The 22,067-nt window shown below is 41.2% G+C and overlaps 1 pseudogene; it reads right to left on the bottom strand.

The window, feature by feature from the left end:
* LOC122679146 overlaps positions 1-22,067 on the bottom strand; it is a 193,589-nt pseudogene that overhangs the window by 137,028 nt on the left and 34,494 nt on the right.

Genomic DNA, 22,067 nt, shown 5'->3' on the forward strand with positions numbered 1-22,067 from the left:
AAGCCAATGCTTGGAGATTATTTCCATCCTACTGATTTGGGAAACCCAAGGTACTGTTTCAATAGATTAAGATCTCACTGAAGCAATGAGTTGCTCAAGAAGAAACAGCTCACAAAAGGACAAATGCATCGACAGAAAAGCAGGTGAGAGGTTTACCTGGGGCTGAGGGGAGCAGGGGGATGGGGAATTACTGCCTAATGACCACAGAGTTTGTTTGGGGTGAGGAAAAAGTTCTGGAAACAGATAGTGGTGGCAACTGTGCAACACTGTGGATGTACTTACTGCCACTGAATTGTACGCTTAAAAATCGTTAAAATGGCAACTTGTATGTTACATATAGTTTACCATAATTTTTTTTAAAAAATGCATAATGTCACATACCCCAAACCACTGAATTGTACACTTTAAATGGGTGAATTGCATGGCGTGCAAATTTATATCCCAATAAAGCTGTTAAAAAAAAAAAAAAAAGAAACCACTTTCAAAGGGTCACTTAGTAAATGCTACTTCTTTACTTTCCTCTCCCAATAAAAACCTACAACTAGAAATGCTGCCCAGCCCAGACTGAGATTTAACCATATGCCTCAAAGCGGGAAATAAAAAGCAAAAAGACATACATGCAAATCTTCCTGAGCACCACTGAGTTACAAGCATGCTTTATCCCGCTATCCCTCTTTTTTCTGATCAAGGCTCATAACTGAATACAAAGCCCACCTTATAAGAGGCCTACAGTACTAAAGATATGATTATATGGTATTTTCTTTAAAAATGAAAAGCTCTCCATTTGTTCCCAGCATTTGGTCAACAGAAGTCTTCAAAGTATAAATGTCCCCAAAGCAGTGACAAGCTGACTGAGGCCTATGACATGTCAGGCACTGTGCATTTTATACACATTCTCCCGTGGCACTCTGACAGCAACCCTATCCAATGGGCACCATCGTTCTCAACTACAGATGAGGAAGCTGAGGCACACAGAGGGTAACTTGCTCAAGGGGGTCCAGGTATAAGGAGCAGGGCTGGGATTCAAATCCAGGTACCTGATCCCACAGACCACAGCTGCTCTCTACTACACAGGACCCTGAAGTGAGGCAGTTCTACTGGAGAAATTAACCAAATGATTTTAACACATGAAACGCATATGGAAACCCATTATGCTGAGCACTGTGACAGTCACAGGTAGGCCTTCCCAACAGCACAAACTGTATTGCACCTCTCACTTATGTTGTAAAGCTGGAAAGCTCTTGAGGGAAATTACTCTAACACTTAAAACAATGGACTCATGGGCTTCACTGGTGACTCTGTGGTAAAGAATCCACCTGCCAATGCAGGAGATAAGGGTTTCATCCCTGATCTGGGAAGATCCACGTGCCGCGGAGCAACTAAACCCATGCAACGCAACTACTGAGCCCACAAGTCACAGTTACTAAGCCCAAGCACCCTAGAGCCCATGCTCCGCAATAAGAGAAGCCACTGCAATGAGAAGCCCGAGCACTGCAACCAGAGTAGCCCCCACACACCCCAACTAGAGAAAGCCAGAGCAGGAACGAAGACCCAGCACTGCCAAAAATAGACAAATTAAATTATTAAAAAAAAAAGAACCACAATGGACTTGATACCCAACATTACCAGGATCTCAATGAAGACATATTGGCTCCCTCACCCAGGATGCTAAAACCCAACAGCAATTGCTGGGAGGCTTCCCAGATGGCACATTAATAAAGAATCCACCTGCCAATGTAGATGTAAGAGACGCGGGTTTGACCTCTGAGTCAGGAAGATCCACTGCAGGAGGAACTGGCAGCCTCCTCCGGTATTCTTGCCTGAAAACCAACAGGCAGAGGAGCCTGGCGGGCTACAGTCAGCGGCGTGACAGAGTCAGACACTCAGGCTGAGTGCCTGAGCACGCGCGCAGGGCAGACCGGCCTCGCCCTCCTGTTGCCCCAGCGCCTCTCACTCCTCTGTATGAGAAGAGGCCGGCAGGACCGCAGAGGGTAAGGTGAGAGCCGCCCTACAGGGGCCAAGTACTGCTCTCATGAAAGACAAGCAGGATCTGCACTTCCGGACACGTGGGTCACCAGTGAACGACATGGTTCAACGTGAAGGGTGGCTGCTGGTAACTGAGACAATAAGCGTGGTTCCGTCCAGCACCAGTGAAAGGAGGTTTCGCACGCATCTGAAGTATTTTGTTTTTCTACAACCCTTCAGTTTAAAAAATCTCTCTGATATTAAAGGTGAAGCACAGGCATATTAGCAGAAAGAACTTACTGCCCGCACATGACTGCTCTCCATGGAGGAAAAGGGAGAAGACATCAGTGTGCTTTATCTCAGGCGCCGTAATCATTCCTCCTACTCGCCACTTATCATTGTGTTGTGTAGCTATACAACCTTCCATAAATTGCTGGATTCATCTGCATAACAAAACTTTCTAAAATGCTTCAAATCAAAGCAATCTTGCTTCTATTATGTACCAATCTGACAGACTTCATTGTCCTCTGATTTTTCCTAAGCAAACACTAAAAGGTGAGTACAGGGAAAGTGGATGCCTCACATTTGCTCCAGTTTTAAATCAGCACTTCAATCCATTTTCTTCTCTATCATGAAACTTAAAACAAAAACACATGCTGCTACCATATCTACTGTTTTGAATTTCCCAGCATGTCAAATTCTCTTGTACTTCAGGAAAGGAAAATAATAGACCCTGGCCACCTACTAAGTCTGAGGAACTATCAAAGTCCTTTAGCATCTCATGTGACTTCTATAACTTACATGGGAGGGGGGTAGTTCCAGTCCTGTTTTTACAGAGGAGGAAATGAATTGTCTTATCTTCAGCTTAGATGGAACACATGGCCCTGTCATCCTAGGAAGACTCCCGTTGAAATTCAGAATGCTGTGGGACTTCCCTGGTGGTCCAGTGGTTAAGAATCTGCCTTTTGAAGCAGGCGGTGTGAGTTCGATCCCTGGTCCAGGGCTAAGATCCCACATGCCTCATCACCAAGAAGCCAGAACATAAACAACAGAAGCAATACTGTAACAAATTCAAGAGACTTCTAAAAGAAAATTAAAAAAAAATCAGAACACTTGTGCCAAGCATGACGCAGCTGTCCTTTACAGTAGAGTGCAGGCACCTCTTCCTTTTTAATCCCACTACTTAGAGACTGGCCAAAATAAGATACATGTTCATTTCCTTCCTCCTTCTAAGAACTGAGAAAAATCGAAAATAACCTTTCCCCAAAACCCTTCATAAAAGGTTATCTATTAATACAAGAGCGCTCAAGGTGTCTTGCAGAAACAGATGGCTGTTAATAAAACATAACACTGAAGTCTGATTATGTGCTTTCTGTCGTGCAATAAAAAGTATAAGCAGAAAGTATTTTTAGCTCCTTCCGGGCCTAAAAGGATTTGACCAAAGGATCTTCTCTAAGTCTGGTTTTCTATGCATTGATGAAAACTGACCAAGGTCATAAAAGAAGGTAAACCATTTCCTGAGCAGAGAGCCTGCAACATAGAGGAAGAGCACGCTGCACACAGCCTGTCATTAGCAGTGGTCTCATCCCGATTTCCATCGTTCAGCAATCTTAGGACTTTCATTCTGAGTCCAAAAAAGAAGGGAGAAACACACAAGGAGCCCAGGAAAGGAAAGAGACAAATGGTACCCTGCAAAGTCCTGCCGGGACATTTCCCTGGACAAATCGGGCTTAGAAAGTGCCCTGTACTACACTCCATCTCTGCAATCTGCTCAAGCACCAACTGTCTTGGGATCTTCTCAATAGCTGACTCGGTAAAGCTTCCCCAAAAGGCACACCGAACACAGTCAGATGCTAATTTAAAATAATGCAGAAATAGGCTGGGTTTATCTCCACTCAAGGTCTACTTTTTAAACATAAACCTTGTGAGAGCAAAGCAAAATATTATTTACACGTGTAAGTCATCTCATGTCCACCCAAATTCTTATTAGGGATATGTGTGTTTGGTTAAGCTTACATTGAGAAAAGCCAGGTGCCAAAAAGAAGGCTGAGCGCCAAAGAATTGATGCTTTCAAACTGCAGTGCTGGAGAAGACTCTTGAGAGTCCCTTGGATAGCAAGGAGATCAAACCAGTCATCCCTAAAGAAATCAACCCTGAATACTCACTGGAAGGACTGAAACTAAAGCTGAAGCTCCAATACTTTGGCCACTTAATGCAAAGAGCCGACTCATTGGAAAAGACTGATGCTAGGAAAGACTGAAGACAGGAGGAAGAGTGTGACAGAGGATGAGATGGTTGGATGGCATCACTGATTCAGTGGACATGAGTCTGAGTAAACCCTGGGAGGTAACGACAGGAAAGCGAGGCATGCTGTGCTCCATGGGGTTGCAAACAGTCCAACACGACTTAGTGACTGAATAACAACAAAAACAAATAAACCCTCAGAAAGATTTAGATTCTTCTAAAATCAACTGCTTGAGATAACACTGATAGCAATTGTTGCACAGCTTTTTACAAGAGCAATTTTGAAGAAAAGTAACAAAATCAAGGTTTAATATCATAAATGAAACCTGCCTTTAAGTAAGAATGAGGTCAATATTGGTTTCCTAGGTGGTGCAGTGGTAAAGAATGTACATGCTGATGCAGGAGATGCGTGTTTGATCCCTGGGTCGGGAAGAACCACTGGAGGAGAAAATGGAATCCCACTCTAGTATTCTTGCCTGGGAAATCTTATGGCCAGAGAAGCCTGGTGGGCTACAGTCGAAGGGGTCACAGAGAGTTGGACACGTCTGAGCAACTGAACATGCGTCCACTCACAACATCAAAAGCAACTGCTTTTCCCACTTTCTTAACAGGTTCAGAATGGGTGGCTATACTTAACCAAGCTAGTCCAATATAGAATAAAAATAGTCCTTATTTTGCACTTTAAATCCTGCTAGGATCTTTTTCCCTTCAAAGATAAAGAAACAATTCTTCCTTCACAGATAGGGAAAAATAGAGAAAAAAATCAAATTGGGCAAGAATTTTCAGTGCAATATCACAGGAAGATTCCTAAATCTCAACTATTTTTGGTATGCATCTAGGTTTTAGCAAAAAAATAATCTGAATGGACACCAGTCCCATTTTAAAGTTAAGTTATGTGTTTACTGCCCAGTTCTTCTGAGTAATATCTTTGCCCATAATTAGCAATACTAAATTGATCTAGAAATATATAAAGTCTTATTTAAACTTTTAAAGGGCTTCCCTTGTGGCTCAGCTGGTAAAGAATCCTCCTGCAATGCAGGAGACCTGGGTTCGATCCTTGGGTTGGGAAGATCCCCTGGAGAAGGGAACATCTACCCACTACAGTATTCTGGTCTGGAGAATTCCATGGACTTTACAGTCCACGAGGTTGCAAAGAGTCAGACATGACTAAGCAACTTTCACTTCACTTAAACTTATAAACCAAAGCCTACTTTGACTGCTCTTCATTTTGGCCACACAGATAACTGATAAACAAGAGACATCCTCTATCTACCCCCATTTGCAACCATCACCTGACTTTATTAGGAGCTGATTTTAGTGCAGAAGCAGGATTGTTGTTTTAAATATTTAAATGGAAGTAAACATCTCCCCAGTTGCAAATTACTGCTGAATGACAAACTTAACATCACATGCATAAAAATGCCAGAAAGGCCACAATCCAAATGTATTTAGTGTCACTCACAGGTTCCACGGTTGATGCCATAAGCGGGCCTAAGATTTACAAAGATAAACACTGCCCCCAATTTAGAGTTAAGGGGTTAGAAAATCCCACTGTGAACTGGATAGATAGCAAGAACTTAACTGGTGGCAGAACTACTTTTCCATGCAGAAAAATTCAACTTAATTTTCAATATATACTACATTGTTACCCAATCCTCTTTGAAAGACTTTTTTTGAAGTGAAAGATGTTTTTGAAAAATCAAACACATCTACCTCTGAACTTCCACAGAAAAGAACAAAGATTTAAAAAGGAAGAAGCCACAGGATGACAGAATTCACTAACTCAGACTACAAAAATTCCAAACCTGTAGGAATCCAGATGTTTGGAATTAACTTCTGACTCTGCAGCATGGCACCTATGAACAAGCACTGTGATACCAGAATTTATAAACTCCGGAGGAGACGGCATTCTTACTTGGGAAAGCACTAATAGACATGTAAAATGCCGCATACAATATAAGGAAATGACGTCACCAAGCCGACCCTGAAATGGCTCTCTCAGAAATGGTGAGTGATGTGGGCTGCCCATTTCTGTCTGGCTCACCTAAGCCTCCCAGAACCAGCCCTGCGGAGAGAGCCGGGGTAGAGACGAAGGCCTGGGGCCCTGGCACAAAGCCAGGCTGTGGCCAGCTTGATGATCACATTCACAACTTTAGTCTCAACTGTGCCAAGAAAGCGCCAGCCTCGCTTTGAAGTGACAATCTAGAGATTCTTTGGAAATGCTCTGAAAGCAGACGTTTCCCTACAATCACACTGACTTCCTCCGACGGTGAAGGTGCAACTTCACCGGATCCATTCAGATGAGGGTTTGGGATGCAATGACCATCAAAACTGCTCCACAGGTTATCTCAGAAGTCATTTGTGTAACCAACATCTTCACAGAAAGGACGTTATTTAGTTAGGTAATAATGTAAGCATGAAGAATAATCTCACTTGTAAAGCCTGTTGGGGTTAGATAGGTCTGACTGTGTACACAGACACATACACAGAGTCTCCCTCGTGGGACATTTAAACTCTGAAGCCGTCAGTCCTTTGTCTTGGAAGAGATGTGCTACCTTTCATAATGTTTTCTAATTTTTTTTAGCCAATATATTGAATACATTCTTTTTGAAAAGGTCAACTTCTATTTTTCAAAAAACATCTGAGTCACCAGAGATGAGGAATATCTTATCTAAAAATGCCCAAGAGCTCCCAGTCACCCCTCACCAACATCCCAGATACTGGGCTTTTCCACCAAGAGAGGAGGCTGGGGCCCTGGGACTCTGATTACTTACTTGTTAAAAAAAGGTTCGATGAGTTTTGATCTGGCAGATACATGACTCTTTGGAGGACTAAGAAAAGAACCTAATGAAGAAAAGAAACAGAGTATCACAAACAGTCAAGGAGACAAAGCCTGAAAAAAATATCTTGAAAAAAAAAAGGAAAAAAATATCTTGAAATCAACAGTACGGTTCCGCAAGGGTAAAATAAGTGCTCATGTGGACCGAGTACCACAACCCCAGGTAAGCATTTGATGGTTCCTCCTGTGCACTCCCCAACCCCCACCCAGCCCCCTCCCCCTCCTCCCTCAAAACCCTCCCACTTTCTATTGGTTGAGTGGATCCCAGGGAAAGGGTAGACAGGGAAGAGTCCCCTCCGGACCATGGTGTGTTGACAGAGGCAGGTACAGCGTGTACCTAGGTAGTTGGCCATGGAGATGAAACACAGTCCTGTAATATAAGCATCATAGCCGGCCTCGTGGAGCTGCTCAGAAGCCGTGTCGTAACTCGGAAAGCCTTCTGCACTTTCTAAAGAGAAAAAAGAAAACACAGTCTTCCCAAGGTCATCACAAATCATGAAGACTGGTAAGCATGCTGCCCTGCCAAACCCAGATGTCTGTGCGGCAGAAACACCCTAAATAAGCAGAAAGAAAGCTATCTCCTTCTTAATTCTCTCCACACAAGACCTTGAGATAACAGAGTCACTGAAAATGAGGGCTTTGGTCTGGACTAGAGAAGTGTCTTGGTTACATTATCAAAGACTCAGCCCCAGGCCTCCCAACTGCATGCTGTTGGATGCTATTTACAACCATGCATAACTCACTCTTGTGACCATGACTCCTCCTCTGATTGGGACGCAAGGGGTATTTCAGAGCAGTTGTCCCCAATCTTTTTGGCACCAGGGACCAGTTTTGTGAAAGACAAATTTTCCATGGGGGTGAAGGTGGTTTGGGGATGATTCAGGCATGTTACATTTATTGTGCACTTTATTTCTATTATTATTAAATCAGCACCACCCCAGGTCATCAGGCATTAGATCCTGGAGGCTGGGGACCTCAGAGCAATGGCTAAGAGCATGGCCCCCAGTGTCCACCGTCTGAGTTTGAATCTCTGCTCTATCACTTAGCTGCTGTGTGATCTTGGGACACGTTGCCCCCTCCGGGCCTCTACCATGGTAGAAGGGCAATGACAATCAGAGCCCCCTTGTGAGGCTTTTGTGAGGATCAAATGAGCTCACTTAAGTAAAGCTCTCATGCCACGTTTGGTACATGGTAAACACTCTGTAATTGTTATCTGACAATACTCCAGCTCACCCTCCCCAAAAGCCAAAGATTCCCATCAAGGTTGGCAGTTCAAGTCAATAGTGTCCTTCACTATGTCTCCGAGCTCACAGATACAAAGATGGAAAGCACAACCAAGTCCAAAAACAGATCAGAATTTGCTGTAATGCTGCCCGTGCAAACACGGCACATCTTCATGGGAGAGACAGTTTTATGACATGCCTCTCTGGTCACAATGATATTCACAGATGCTGAGAGAATGAGGTTTGCTGAACCTGCTTTAGACTAAACTCTCCTTACTGGAATATTATGTAGAAATAACGGGATAAAACGGTAATTCATAAATAGTTATTTCCTAGAACCATTTTGTAAGTGAGTATCAAAAATGTTACAACAGAATCAAAAGCATGAGTGGAAATTAACAATGAAAAAGCTATAATTGTTTTTATATCAATACAATGCTCTTTAAGCAAGAATTCTTTAACCTCAGTAAGTATCGAATATTAGATTTTAAGCTTAAAAAAAAAACTCTTTTAATGTGATAGCCAACTAAGTCATGGCCTCTATTCTACTACCAGCTGAGACACTTATTTCCAAAATCAATTATTTCCATTATACTGCCCATTATATTATTAGAGGAAAGGTCTAGGTTTTCTCCCCTCACCCTTTTCTTAATTCCTTTTTTGGACTATTCCAGAAAGGGAAGCAAATAACTGTATTCCTGGCTGCTTTAGTACCTTCCATTGTCAATTTCTGAGCCATTAGCCCTGTTATCAATTTCTCAGGAAGCTGCAGGCTACATCTAATGGGATGTTAATTACAATACCAGCAGCATGACTAAGATCAACAGGAACCAAGGAAGTAACTAACACCTGGAAGTTTCACCAAAACACATGGGTGGAACCATGGCCAGATAGGGCAAACATTTCCACCCCGGAGAAACGTCCCTCCCTTCTCTGGTTTTCCTCACCACTGCTGTCCAGTGCCTAAGCTACCTCTGAAGGAGGCAGAGGTGAAGCCCCCTCCTTCCTCATCTGTAAACCCAGTTCTTGGGCTTTCCTGAGACAAAAAGTATATTTTCACTCTACCCCTGACAATTAATCACCAGCTCTTTGTCTTCGCTTAAACCAAAAGGAAGACCCATAAAGTCTGGGGACAATTCCAAGATTAAGAAACAAAAAGTCCTGAAGATGCCATTGCTAAACTTCTTAATAAACAGGCTACCCAATCCTACCCGTGCAAGGTAGAGTTAGGATTAGAAGACCATCTTTATTTAGAAAACAGCAACTCAACCAAGGGTATGAGCAAGTTAATTCAGCCAAAATTTATAAATGTACAATTTATTTAGTTTCTAGAATAGTTTTACCTTTCTTCCATAATAGACATCCATAATTATCATTGAGAGTGTGGAGCTTTCTACGATCATTTATATTCTTACCAACTTTAGGAGGGTTGAAAGGTGTCTCTTTTAACCGCTTTTCCAATTCTGCAAGGGATGTGTTGTTAATGATAATCCTGCAAACCAGGAAACACAGGGAGGAGCTGTCATCGTCTCAGAGCAACATTTACTAGAGATTCATGAACAATCAGTACCAAAAAAAAAAAAAAAAAAGAAGTACCTAGTACTGCCCCCTTGTGTTCTTTAAAGAAACACAGGAGTCCTTCTTCTCAATATAAGAGAGAAACCACAAGTTTAATTTCCACCATATGGAAAGTACAGCCACATGAAAAGTTTTTATAGATGTGTTCAGTATCTACAGACCTTTGGCCAGAAAGCTATACTGTTCTGGCATTCATTTCACTCAGCCATATAAAGTCACTTCAGAAAGAAGCAAATGATTATATTTTTACCTGAATTCTCTTGATTAGACTATATACCCAAAATATGTAAAATAAGGAAAAGGAAAGAGTGTATGCATCTGTAATCTATTCAAAAATTCATTATATGTTTTAACATTAAAAATTTACATTCAGAAGGAAAAAACCCTCACAATTCCACTACCCAAAGACAACTGCTATTGACATTTGATGTATTTATTTCTAGTCTTTTCCTCAATTTCTTTTTTATCTTTTTTGTTTTTTCAGAGAACAAAAGGTGGTTAAGGGGAAGGTGTATTGGAAAATGACATTCATTAATTGACCAGAATTCTAAAGCTGTAAGCAGCAATCTGGAAAATTTCAAACTGTAATTTATCAATAATAATTCTGATTTTTAAAATACCTTAAAAGGTTGTGTGCTGGCCATCAATTTTGTATCCAAGAGCCTAAAAACAGAAGAATTTTTTAAAAAGGTAAACAATGGACAGCAATGTTCAAAATGTACTTTACTCCAATGAGTAATAGTGGACGGGGGCATTAGGCACATCAGTCATCTGCATCTCCACCACGTCGGACTGTGGATGAGGTCCCCTCATCCGGGCACTTCATCACAAGGCTGCGGGGAAGCCCACAGCCACTTCTGGAACAGAAGTTCCAGAGGGCGCGGGCTCACACTGACATCGGGGTAAGTCAAACATCCTCATGTGTTTGCACGTGGCTCAAACACTGCTGCAGGGCTGATGCTCCCAAGCTCTCATCCTCTCCTACCACTATCCAGATCTGTACCATATAGTATCCTAGAGGGTCAAAACCTGCATTTGCAGTCTCACACAACTGTTATTTCTCACTACTCTGCTTCAGAGATTGCAATAGAAAAAAAAGAGACACACACACACACACTCGTATGAAAATACTATTTCCTCTCACATAAATATGAGTAACTGCAGATAATTGGGCAGAAACAGTCTGGCTGAAAGAGCAACTGCTCCAAGTCCTCTGCAGACAGGTCCTCGGATACAGACTCTTGCTCTGAGGGCTCCATGCGGCTGACGTGGGATCTATCAGAACACACCATACTAACCATGGACAACACCAACAGGCTAAGGCACTGACAAAGTTGAGAAAAAGGAGTTCTCTAGCCAGACAGTTTTTGACCGATGACAGAATACTACTCTCAACATATCCAACTCTATCCAACTATATATTCAACCGTCTTCAATACTCAACTGAATACCCTCAACTGGATGCTTCACTGTGACAAGGTTCACCCAACAGACAAGGCAGGTAAGCGCCAACTCAAGCAGACCTCACAGGTCCCTCAGACAGTGGGAGGCAGGATGAGAAAAAAAGCAGCTGCTGTCCATTTTCATCCTTGGGTCAAATTCTGATTTTTACATTTTAACAACAAACATCATCAACATTTGTAAAAGCAAACCATCAGCAAGGTGGAGCTATTAAGCCATTTTCCAGCTTATGAAAACTGAATTGTGACCATGATCTAATGGTTTTAATAAATTACTGTATACCTTTGTGTAATTATGGATGCCCAGATGGCTGTTTTAAACCAAAGGCAAATCCTCAAGGAAAGCTTACCTGGGGATTTTTCCAGATTTACCTTAAGGATGTTTTCACCTCCTTAAATTCATTTAAGTCCTAAAAAACAAGAACGTGACCTGTTATGATTTTACTGGTATATTTGCAATATTTAAAACAAATATTTCAAGTCCCATGGTTCTCTTCTCAAACCATGATACCAACACAGGCCCCTGAAGCTAAACTGTCAGGCCCATTTCTCACTAATATCTAAAAATTTGGGCAATTCCTCACTGATTGGGAATCATATGACCTGATACTAAAATTCTGCATAAACAAAATAGATATGTGAGCATTTTATGGCTGAAACAGAAGAGTTCGGGAAAAGGGTTTCTATTATATGTAGAAAACTATCAGTAATACTTCTCTTACACAACTCACCGTAAAGTGAGACATGTAGAGTTATTTAAATAAAATGGTTCACAGTATCTTGTGATAAAGCATAATGGACAAGAATGTGAAAAGGAATATTTATGTTTAACTGAGTCACTTCGCTGTACAGCAGAAATGAACACACTACAAATCAACTGTACTTCAATAAAATTCTTAAAAAAATAAAGTGGTTCATGCAGGAAATGGACATACTGTAAATTGGATCATACTTTTAATGGAAACACCACTGAAATATTGGTTAAAATGGCCACTAAAACAGAGACTTTCCAATACACATGATTCTTACTTTAACTACTTGGAAAATTGCTTAAGTGGCACCAATAGCAAATGCCTAAATTAGGCAATTCATTTCCCAAGTTTATTTGATCAGGAAGTCTAGAGCTGGAATGAGATTGCTCTCATTTTGAATTAACTTATTTATATACATAATTGCCATACTGCACTGCCTACTCATACTCCTGACCCACTGTGACTACAGTTCTCTTCAGCGTTATTCATGCTTCACAGGAAACTGCCATTTCCCATTAGCTTTTCGAGCCTGTAAATACAGTCTGTATTTAGCTAGCTTGAAGTATTTACCAGCTTTTCAATGGCTATCGTTAAATTAATGAACAATACACGAATAAGCGGTTTCAGTGCTAAGTCAAACAAAAAGACAATAAAGAGTGTAATCTCTCAGTTTAGAAAGTCTCACAAGCAAGAAAAAAATTAGAATTATGGCCAGTTCCAGGGTCAGCATATAGCAAGGTAGACCAATGCCTTCTAAAAGGTCATGCTGAATGAAGTAGCAAGACTTTTAAGAAAAGACTCTTCCCCTAAAAACCTGCCCCCAAATATAGATTCTTTAGTGCACTTTTAAATACAACATTGGTAACAGTGTATGTAAAAGTTCTATCATTTTAATTAGGCTTGTTCCTTTCCTGTCATCACTTCTTCCAAAGGTGGATGGAAGAAAACCATTTTCTCCTTCTGACAATGACAGAACACAAAGAAGTTATATAACATACTCGGGCCTTAGTAATAAAGCAAGGGATAAAACCACTTACCGGGGGGAGGAGCCAAGATGGCGGAGGAGTAGGACCGGGAGACCACTTTCTCTCCTACAAATTCATCAAAAGAATAACCGAATGCAGAGCAAACTTCACAAAACAACTTCTGATCGCTAGCTGAGGTCATCAGGCGCCCAGAAAAGCAGACCATTGTCTTCGAAAGGAGGTAGGACAAAATATAAAAGATAAAAAGTGAGACAAAAGAGCTAAGGACGGAGACCCGTCCCGGGAAGGGAGTCTTAGGCGGCCTTGCTTGGGCCAGGGTCCGGGCCTGAGTGCCCTGAGGACAATCGGGGGGAGCTTCTGTGAGGTGCCAACTTGAACTGTGGGAGACCAAAGGAGAGAGAGAAAATTGACCGGCCGGAACACACTGCCGGCCGTTCGCAGAACAAAGGGACGGGGAAAGTCCCGAGAAGAGCTCGCAGGCTGCGGACCGGCCCAGCCCCGCCGGAGGCAGGAGGCAGGGGGGAGGGGAAGGTCGCGGCGAGACACAGGGTGCAGGCACCCGACCGGCGCGGGGCGGGGACTGGGGCTGGGGACGCGGAGGGCGGAAGGCGCGCGCACCCGCCTGGCGCCAGCGGAAACTGAGACTGGGTCCGCGGAAGGGAGTGGGTGCGCCACACCTGGGGATAGCGCGCCCACCAAGCCCCTGGCTGCCTGGACCGCTCTGACGGGGAAGGCACAGAGAGCAGGCGCAGCTTTTCCTTCCGCGCTTTTGTGTAACACCCGAGGGCTGGAACCTCGCGCAGCGCGGGGCGCGCTCCATATAGAACAGCCGGGAGCCTGAGCAGCGCAGACAGAGAAAGCAGCGTCAGCCCCTTCCGGCAGCGCCAGCCCGCCCCCGCAGGGCCAGCCCCTCCCCGCAGCGTCAGCCCCGCCCCCGCAGCGTCAGCCCCTCCCAGCAGCGCAACGGAACTAGCTACCTGAATAAGAGTCCGCCTCCGGCCGCCTGTGTCAGGGCGGAAATGAGCCTCTGAAGAGACCGGCAAACAGAAGCCAAATAAACAAAGGGAACCGCTTCAGAAGGGACTGGTGCAACAGATTAAAATCCCTGAAGAAAACACCGACTTCACCGGAAGGGCCCTGTAGATATCGAGAAGTGCAAGCTGGAACGAGGAGCTATCTGAAACTGAGCTGAACCCACACTGACCGCAACAGCTCCAGAGAAATTCCTAGACATATTTTTACTTTTTTTTTTATTTTTCTGTTTTTTCTAAGTAAGGAAAAAAAAAAGAAATTTTTTTCTTTTTATATTTTTCTTTTTTATTTTTTCTCTTTTATTTTCCTTTAAAATTCCCTATTACTCCCCCATTACTCCTTAACTTTCATTTTCATAGATTTTTACGATTTTTTTAATTAGGGGAAAAAAAATTTTTTTTTTTTCTTTCTTTCTTTTTTTTTTTTTTTCTTTTTCTTTTTTTTTCTTCTCCTTTTTCTTCTTTTTTTTTCTTTCCTTTTTCTGTTCTATTTTCTATTTTTCTTTTTCTCTTATTTCTTTTAAAGTCCTCTAGTACTCCTCTACTACTCTTCATTTTCATCTTCACTACACTATAACCTTACAAAAAAAAAAAAAAAAGAGAAGCCCTATCTTAAAACCGAAGATTATTCCCTCCCAATCTTGACTCTCTGTTTTCTACCTCAGAACACCTCTATTTCCTCTTTTCCCCTTCTCTTCCCCATCCAATTCTGTGAATCCTTGTAGGTGTCTGAGATACGAGAACACTCTGGGAACAGACAGCTGCGTAGATCTGTCTCTCTCCTCTTGAGTCCCCCTTTTTCTCCTCCTACTCATCTCTATCTCCCTCCTCCCTTTTCTCCTGTTCATGTAACTCTGTGAACCTCTCTGGGTGTCCCTAACGGGGGAGAATCTTTTCGCCATTAACCTAGAAGTTTAATTATCAGAGCTGTATAGTTGGAGAAGTCCTGAGACTACAGGAAGAATAAAACTGAAATCCAGAGGCAGGAAACTTAAGCCCAAAACCTGAGAACACCAGAAAACTCCTGACTACATGGAACTTTAAGTGATAAGTGACCGTCCAAAAGCCTCCATACCTACACTGAAACCAACCACCACCCAAGAGCCAATAAGTTTTAGAGCAAGACATACCACGCAAATTCTCCAGCAACACAGGAACATAGCCCTGAATGTCAACATACAGGCTACCCAAGGTCACACCTAACACGTAGACCCAACTCAAAACTCATTACTGGGCACTCCATTGCTCTCCAAAGAGAAGAAATCAAGTTCCACGCACCAGTACACTGACGCAAGCTTCCCTAACCAGGAAACCTTGACAAGCCAAACGTCCAACCCCACCCACTGGGTAAATCCTCCACAATAAAAAGGAACCACAGACCTCCAGAATACAGAAAGTCCACTCCAGACACAGCAATCTAAACAAGATGAAAAGGCAAAGAAATACCCAACAGGTAAAGGAACAAGAAAAATGCCCACCAAGTCAAACAAAAGAGGAGGAGATAGGGAATCTACCTGAAAAAGAATTTAGAATAATGATAATAAAAATGATCCAAAATCTTGAAAACAAAATGGAGTTACAGATAAATAGCTTGGAAACAAAGATTGAAAAGATACAAGAATTGTTTAATAAAGACCTAGAAGAAATAAAAAAGAGTCAATTAAAAATGAATAATGCAATGAATGAGATCAAAAACACTTTGGAGGGAACCAAGAGTAGAATAACGGAGGCAGAAGACAGGATAAGTGAGATAGAAGATAAAATGGTGGAAATAAATGAAGCAGAGAGGAAAAAAGAAAAAAGGATCAAAAGAAATGAGGACAACCTCAGGGACCTCTGGGACAATGTGAAACGCCCCAACATTCGAATCATAGGAGTTCCAGAAGAAGAAGACAAAAAGAAAGGCCATGAGAAAATACTCGAGGAGATAATAGCTGAAAACTTCCCTAAAATGGGGAAGGAAATAGCCACCCAAGTCCAAGAAACCCAGAGAGTTCCAAACAGGATAAACCGAAGGCGAAACACCCCAAGACACATATTAATCAAACTAACAAAGATCAAACACAAAGAACAAATATTAAAAGCAGCAAGGGAAAAACAACAAATAACACACAAAGGGATTCCCATAAGGATAACAGCTGATCTATCAATAGAAACCCTCCAGGCCAGAAGGGAATGGCAGGACGTCCTGAAAGTAATGAAAGAGAATAACCTACAACCTAGATTACTGTATCCAGCAAGGATCTCATTCAGATATGAAGGAGAACTCAAAAGCTTTACAGATAAGCAAAAGCTGAGAGGATTCAGCACTACCAAACCAGCTCTTCAACAAATGCTAAAGGATCTTCTCTAGACAGGAAATGCAGAAAGGTTGTATAAACGTGAACCCAAAACAACAAAGTAAATGGCAACGGGACCACACCTATCAATAATTACCTTAAATGTAAATGGGTTGAATGCCCCAACCAAAAGACAAAGATTGGCTGAATGGATACAAAAACAAGACCCCTATATATGCTGTCTACAAGAGACCCACCTCAAAACAAGAGACACATACAGACTGAAAGTGAAGGGCTGGAAAAAAATATTTCATGCAAACGGAGACCAAAAGAAAGCAGGAGTCACAATACTCATATCAGATAAAATAGACTTTCAAATAAAAGCTGTGAAAAGAGACAAAGAAGGACACTACATAATGATCAAAGGATCAATCCAAGAAGAAGATATAACAATTATAAATATATATGCACCCAACATAGGAGCACCGCAATATGTACGGCAAACACTAACGAGTATGAAAGAGGAAATTAATAGTAACACAATAATAGTGGGAGACTTTAATACCCCACTCACAACTATGGATAGATCAACTACACAGAAAATTAACAAGGAAACACAAACTTTAAATGACACAATGGACCAGCTAGACCTAATTGATATCTATAGGACATTTCACCCCAAAACAATCAACTTCACCTTTTTCTCAAGTGCACACGGAACCTTCTCCAGAATAGATCACATCCTGGGCCATAAATCTGGTCTTGGAAAATTCAAAAAAATTGAAATCATTCCAGTCATCTTTTCTGACCACAGTGCAGTAAGATTAGATCTCAATTACAGGAAAAAAATTGTTAAAAATTCAAACACATGGAGGCTAAATAACACACTTCTGAATAACCAACAAATCATAGAAGAAATCAAAAAAGAAATCAAAATATGTATAGAAATGAATGAAAATGAAAACACAACAACCCAAAACCTATGGGACACTGTAAAAGCAGTGCTAAGGGGAAAGTTCATAGCATTACAGGCTTACATCAAGAAACAAGAAAAAAGCCAAATAAATAACCTAACTCTACACCTAAAGCAATTAGAGAAGGAAGAAATGAAGAACCCCAGGGTTAGCAGAAGGAAAGAAATCTTAAAAATCAGGGCAGAAATAAATGCAAAAGAAACTAAAGAGACCATAGCAAAAATCAACAAAGCTAAAAGCTGGTTTTTTGAAAAAATAAACAAAATTGACAAACCATTAGCAAGACTCATTAAGAAGCAAAGAGAGAAGAACCAAATTAACAAAATTAGAAATGAAAATGGAGAGATCACAACAGACAACACTGAAATACAAAGGATCATAAGAGACTACTACCAGCAGCTCTATGCCAATAAAATGGACAACTTGGATGAAATGGACAAATTCTTAGAAAAGTATAACTTTCCAAAACTGAACCAGGAAGAAATAGAAGATCTTAACAGACCCATCACAGGCAAGGAAATCGAAAGTGTAATCAAAAATCTTCCAGCAAACAAAAGCCCAGGACCAGATGGCTTCACAGCTGAATTCTACCAAAAATTTAGAGAAGAGCTAACACCTACCTTACTCAAACTCTTCCAGAAAATTGCAGAAGAAGGTAAACTTCCAAACTCATTCTATGAGGCCACCATCACCCTAATTCCAAAACCAGACAAAGATGCCACAAAAAAAGAAAACTACAGGCCAATATCACTGATGAACATAGATGCAAAAATCCTTAACAAAATTCTAGCAAACAGAATCCAACAACATATTAAAAAAATCATACACCACGACCAAGTGGGCTTTATCCCAGGAATGCAAGGATTCTTCAATATCCGCAAATCAATCAACGTAATACACCACATTAACAAATTGAAAGATAAAAACCATATGATTATCTCAATAGATGCAGAGAAAGCCTTTGACAAAATTCAACACTCATTTATGATTAAAACTCTCCAAAAAGCAGGAATAGAAGGAACATACCTCAACATTATAAAAGCCATATATGACAAACCCACAGCAAGCATCACCCTCAATGGTGAAAAATTGAAAGCATTCCCCCTGAAATCAGGAACAAGACAAGGGTGCCCACTGTCACCACTACTGTTCAACATAGTGTTGGAAGTTCTGGCCACAGCAATCAGAGCAGAAAAAGAAGTAAAAGGAATCCAGATAGGAAAAGAAGAAGTGAAACTCTCACTGTTTGCAGATGACATGATCCTCTACATAGAAAACCCTAAAGACTCTACCAGAAAATTACTAGAACTAATCAATGAATATAGTAAAGTTGCAGGATATAAAATTAACACACAGAAATCCCTTGCATTCCTATATACTAACAATGAAAAAACAGAAAGAGAAATTAAGGAAACAATACCATTCACCATTGCAACAAAAAGAATAAAATACTTAGGAGTATATCTACCTAAAGAAACAAAAGACCTATACATAGAAAACTATAAAACACTGATGAAAGAAATCAAAGAGGACACAAACAGATGGAGAAACATACCGTGTTCATGGATTGGAAGAATCAATATTGTCAAAATGGCTATTCTACCCAAAGCAATCTATAGATTCAATGCAATCCCTATCAAGCTACCAACGGTATTTTTCACAGAACTAGACCAAAGAATTTCACAATTTGTATGGAAATACAAAAAACCTCGAATAGCCAAAGTAATCTTGAGAAAGAAGAATGGAACTGGAGGAATCAACCTGCCTGACTTCAGACTCTACTACAAAGCCACAGTCATCAAGACAGTATGGTACTGGCACAAAGACAGAAATATAGATCAATGGAACAGAATAGAAAGCCCAGAGATAAATCCACGAACCTATGGACACCTTATCTTTGACAAAGGAGACAAGGATATACAATGGAAAAAAGACAACCTCTTTAACAAGTGGTGCTGGGAAAACTGGTCAACCACTTGTAAAAGAATGAAACTAGAACACTTTCTAACACCATACACAAAAATAAACTCAAAATGGATTAAAGATCTAAATGTAAGACCAGAAACTATAAAACTCCTAGAGGAGAACATAGGCAAAACACTCTCTGACATAAATCACAGCAAGATCCTCTATGACCCACCTCCCAGAATATTGGAAATAAAAGCAAAACTAAACAAATGGGATCTAATGAAACTTAAAAGCTTTTGCACTACAAAGGAAACTATAAGTAAGGTGAAAAGACAGCCGTCAGATTGGGAGAAAATAATAGCAAATGAAGAAACAGACAAAGGATTAATCTCAAAAATATACAAGCAACTCCTGAAGCTCAATTCCAGAAAAATAAATGACCCAATCAAAAAATGGGCCAAAGAACTAAACAGACATTTCTCCAAAGAAGACATACAGATGGCTAACAAACACATGAAAAGGTGCTCAACATCACTCATTATTAGAGAAATGCAAATCAAAACCACAATGAGGTACCATTACACGCCAGTCAGGATGGCTGCTATCCAAAAGACTACAAGCAATAAATGCTGGAGAGGGTGTGGAGAAAAGGGAACCCTCTTACACTGTTGGTGGGAATGCAAACTAGTACAGCCACTATGGAAAACAGTGTGGAGATTCCTTAAAAAACTGGAAATAGAACTGCCATATGACCCAGCAATCCCACTTTTGGGCATACACACTGAGGAAACCAGATCTGAAAGAGACACGTGCACCCCAATGTTCATTGCAGCACTGTTTATAATAGCCAGGACATGGAAGCAACCTAGATGCCCATCAGCAGATGAATGGATAAGGAAGCTGTGGTACATATACACCATGGAATATTACTCAGCTGTCAAAAAGAATTCATTTGAATCAGTCCTAATGAGATGGATGAAACTGGAGCCCATTATACAGAGTGAAGTAAGCCAGAAAGATAAAGAACATTACAGCATACTAACACATATATATGGAATTTAGAAAGATGGTAATGATAACCCTATATGCAAAACAGAAAAAGAGACACAGAAATACAGAACAGACTTTTGAACTCTGTGGGAGAATGTGAGGGTGGGATGTTTCAAAAGAACAGCATGTATACTATCTATGGTGAAACAGATCACCAGCCCAGGTGGGATGCATGAGACAAGTGCTCGGGCCTGGTGCACTGGGAAGACCCAGAGGAGTCGGGTGAAGAGGGAGGTGGGAGGGGGGATCGGGATGGGGAATAAGTGTAAATCTATGGCTGATTCATATCAATGTATGACAAAACCCACTGAAATGTTGTGAAGTAATTAGCCTCCAACTAATAAAAAAATTAAAAAAAATAAAAAAATAAAGCATGTAACCAGATGATTAAAAAAAAAAAAAAAAAAAAAAAACCACTTACCCTAACCCACCTTCTACTTTGCAATAAGTCATATTCTCTTTCCAGTAGAATTTGATTGAAAACTAGCTACATGCAAGATAACATTTATTTAGTCCTTACATACAAAGGCTATGCTAGGCATTTAGACACAGATAATAAAAAGGTCACACTCCCTGTCCAAGGAGGGAATCACTTAGAGAGAAAAGTGGAATAAGATGTAAAGGCAACATTTATGCAACAGAAGAGGTACACGGTTCTCTGGCAGTTCAGAGAAAGGAAAGATCACTCTTGGGCAAGGCAGCAAGCAGGGAAAAGGTGTACACCCAAAGAGGCACACACTGGACCTGGGTAAGATGGGTAAAGCCGTAAATAGCAAACACTGAGAAAAGCCAGAGGAAATTCAAGTTGAAGGATTTCATATACCAAAAATTACAGACATGCAAAAGCACACGTTTTCTGGGGGTTGAAAAATGAGCCAGTCTGGCTGGGAGGAAGGACAAAAACGGGTCCAGACTACACAAGAAGGTTGGGCCAGATCACAGAAGGCTTGATAATGCCAGGCTAAAAAGAATCAACTGTATAGAAAAACAAAGAACATGGGATTAACTCAGAATTTAACTCAGGGTCAGTGATGTGGACAGAGCCATACATCAGGAGATTACAAAGCTGACACAGTTGGAAGACACTCATTTGTTAAATCAGTACTTAATGCCTGTTACAAGCCAAGCTCTGTTTGGTGTCTGAAACACCTATAAACACAGCATTAAATACACTTTCCTTACAGATAACTTCACTGCTCTGAAGGTCAAAAAGCCGTGAGAAAGGCTACTACTATTCAGTCAATAAGGAGTGACAGCTCTGAAATTAACATTAGCCCTTTAGATTTACACAATGCAAATTCACACCCATCATGTTTGTTTTGAGGCTCACAACTATGATGCCTTTGAGTCCCTGAGGGTGATGCAGTTTTTATGAAAAGCAACGACAATCTTAAGGCTGCAGAAATAGGAACAGGCTTCCCAATAGACCTGCGGTACTCAGTGTTGGAATTTTCCAAAGAAAAGTAATCAAGATGCTGAAGGAACGACGCATTGTGAGAAACGTGAAGTAACTGAGGCTTTGCAGATGTATAAATGACACTGAACTCTAAAGTAGGTATCATCCAATCCAGAAGCCATAAAAGGTGAATCTGGTGGTATACGCAGACACAGCAGTAGAGAATGGACTTGCGGACAGGGCGGGGGAAGCAGAGGGTAGGATGAATTGGGTAGCGCTGACATATATACACCACCATGCGCAAAACAGCTAGCTAGTGGGAAGCTGCTGTGTAACACAGGGAGCCCAGCCTGGTGCTCTGTGATGACCTAGAGGGATAGGG

The sequence above is a fragment of the Cervus elaphus genome, chromosome 21, assembly GCF_910594005.1.
Source record: "Cervus elaphus chromosome 21, mCerEla1.1, whole genome shotgun sequence".
NCBI classification, from domain to species: Eukaryota; Metazoa; Chordata; class Mammalia; order Artiodactyla; family Cervidae; genus Cervus; species Cervus elaphus.